Source organism: Nicotiana attenuata, unplaced genomic scaffold (assembly GCF_001879085.1).
Source record: "Nicotiana attenuata strain UT unplaced genomic scaffold, NIATTr2, whole genome shotgun sequence".
Classification (NCBI taxonomy): Eukaryota; Viridiplantae; Streptophyta; class Magnoliopsida; order Solanales; family Solanaceae; genus Nicotiana; species Nicotiana attenuata.
The window spans coordinates 40,334-43,286 of NW_017672716.1; positions in this window are offsets into that span (position 1 = coordinate 40,334).

Genomic DNA, 2,953 nt, shown 5'->3' on the forward strand with positions numbered 1-2,953 from the left:
TATATAGAGAACCTATGTCATGCAAGCAGAAATACAAAGATGTAATGAAGGATGAAGTTGATGTTACCAATCTCTTTCGCAACCGGAAAGAGCTACGACCTTCAACCAGAAAACACCTCAATACCAGCCACCATCATAGAGCTTCTATACGAGTAAACCCTAATTTCAGTCGAAATCCCTGAAATCGTCTGAAAGTAAAATTCACTGCTGCTATGCACTGGAGCGGATGGTTGAACACGATGTTGGAAAAACAATCGAGCAGAAAACCACCACCGAACCACGAATCTAAAAAAATTTAAAAAATCGGACGAAGCATATAGAAAAACAACGAGAGAGGGCGACTGTGGGATCAATCAAATTCTCAGCGCGAGATTTAGATGGATCTCGGCTCTGATACCATGTTAACATGAGAAGAAAATAGAAGAGATGAGAAAGATTGAAGACTAGGCTTTACGCCGTGTTTGCTAAGAACAGAAGCTTCGAGAGCATCGATTATTCTGTGTATCTCAAAATGACTCAAAGTCCCTTATTACATACATGGGCTTCACTATTTATAGTGACCCGGAAAATGAAGAAATATAATGAATGGACCCCTAACTCCGAGTCCGTACAGTTGGGCCAAACAATAATTACAAAGAGTAAAAAATAGACTAGGACCAAAGTATTAACCAGCATCTAATGTATCTGATTTGCCTATTCTAACAAGTTCTATATAGTTATCACTAATCTTTTTCTCTTAGTATGTTAGCTTTTGTTTTGTTTTGCTATTGTTATTGCCTTTTACCTTTTTCCTAATATTCCCCTAGCTAGTCAAAGTGTTTTTAATCTAGCCTTCACTTCTTTTGCCTTTGCAACTGAAAATCCCAGAAAGAACAATATATTAATAACAATTTTGTTGCAAAAGATAAAATTGACCGTGAAGATTCTGGTCTTGATTTATGGTCATCTTTCGGTCCTTGTCGGATTATTGTAGTTGAACTGCATATGATGAAAATGTTAAATATGTGAGGTTAAGTTTAATCCCTAGCCACAATTACTTCTAAAAAACGAAACAAAACAACACGCGCGAGTGCGCGCGCGCACACACAGGATTTGAGCGCGACGGGGGCACTACTATATACTAATTACTATCGATAAATTTCGGCGTGCAACTAGATGCTAATTACTAGTGATAAAATTCGGTGTCAACTCTTTTAAAAACTTATGATTATGATCGATACCTTATCATCTTAGTATTAAAAAAAATGTCTAAACAAAGAAAAAGCATCGAAAGAAGAGAGATTTTTTCGCAAAATGGGTACTAAGAGAAGGGAATGTGTTTAATTTAAGCCTATTTCAAACTTCAAAATTTCTAATTTTTCTCAAATAAAAAAGGAGTCAGTGATCAGAAGGATGTTCAAACTTTAAAATTATCAAAAACTTACACAGAAAAATCAAGATTAAGGAGGTGTATTACTACTTAGTAGTCAAAGAATTGAAGAAGAGTCTCAAACTCTCAGTTGTCATCGTGGAGTCAGAATTGATGATGCTCACTACTTTATTGAAGTGATTGTTGAAGAAGATTGTGACTGAAATGATTTATGTTTTTTTTATATGTGGAGCAATAAGTTGTAATTTGAGGTTTTTGATTTTAAGGGTGAGATTTAAAAAAAATAATTAATTAAGTTAACCATTATGTCCTAGTGCTAAACTAAAATTCAATCAAAAAAAATATTAAAAAATAAACCAGCTTAAATTTAAATTATGTTGAATTCAAATAAGTAAAAGAAAGTAGGAGAAAAATCTAAAAATGAGTATTGAACCCGTATCAACCATTGAATGGAGGAAACTTAGCTAGCGTTTTGGAAATATATTTGACGGAAACTCGAAAAAAGAGTTTTTGAAGTTGTGTTGAAAAATAATTTTTGAAAGTTAAAGTTGTATTTAGACATGCATTTTATTTGAAGAAAGTTGAAGTTTTGCGAGTGGAAGAAAAAATTTCACCCAAAAACTACGAGAACTTGGAAATTTTTGAATTTTTTTCCCAAAACATGATCATATTTCATATACAAATAATATTTTTAATTTTTTTTTTATCTATGGCCAAAGGGAGCTTAAGCACTCCACTCAACCACTCATCCAGTCAAGCTTATGTGTTTGGGGGTTTTATATATATATATATATATATATATATATATATATATATATATTCTGCCGAGACTAACGGGGTCCCGTGACCCCTCAAGCGCCAAGGTAGGTCCGCCTCTATATGTGTGTGTGTGCGCGCGCGCGCGCGCGTGTGTTTCCTGGTAAGGAATACTAAAAAGAAGTCTCGTGTTTGAGCCATGAGAATGAAGAAAATCCTGGTAAGGAATACTATCCCTTTTAATGAGTCTTACGCGACACAGAATCAAATTAGTCAAGTTTTTAATGCGAAACTGGACATCGAGTGAGAAACAAAAAAAAATATACTCCCCTGTTTTCAATTTTGGTAAATCTATTTTCTTTTTATTCCGTGTCAAAAAGAATGATTCCTTTCCATATTTGAAAATAATTTATATTTATGCAGTAATTTATGGCCACGCAAAATATATATGCCTCATTTGCGCCACAAGTTCAAAAATCTTCTTCTTTTTTTTTTAAACTTCGTGCTCAATTAAATAGGTTCACGTAAATTAAAACGGAGAGAGTAAATGATTAATATTTGCTCTTCTCAAAATACCTTACTGACATAATCTATTTCAAAGTCACATGGATACAAGAGGACTACATGCTGGATAACAATGCTTAGGTTGTTAGCCTCAAACCAAATTACGCAATCAAATATAGGTCACATCCAATCAGTGAATAATTGAAGGAATCATGTAGTATATATCTGCATGACTTGGTTTGAATTATTCATCCTACATGCCATCATGTATTCCACTNTTCTACTACGTTGGGTGGTATTGATCTATATAGTAGTTTAGTTTAC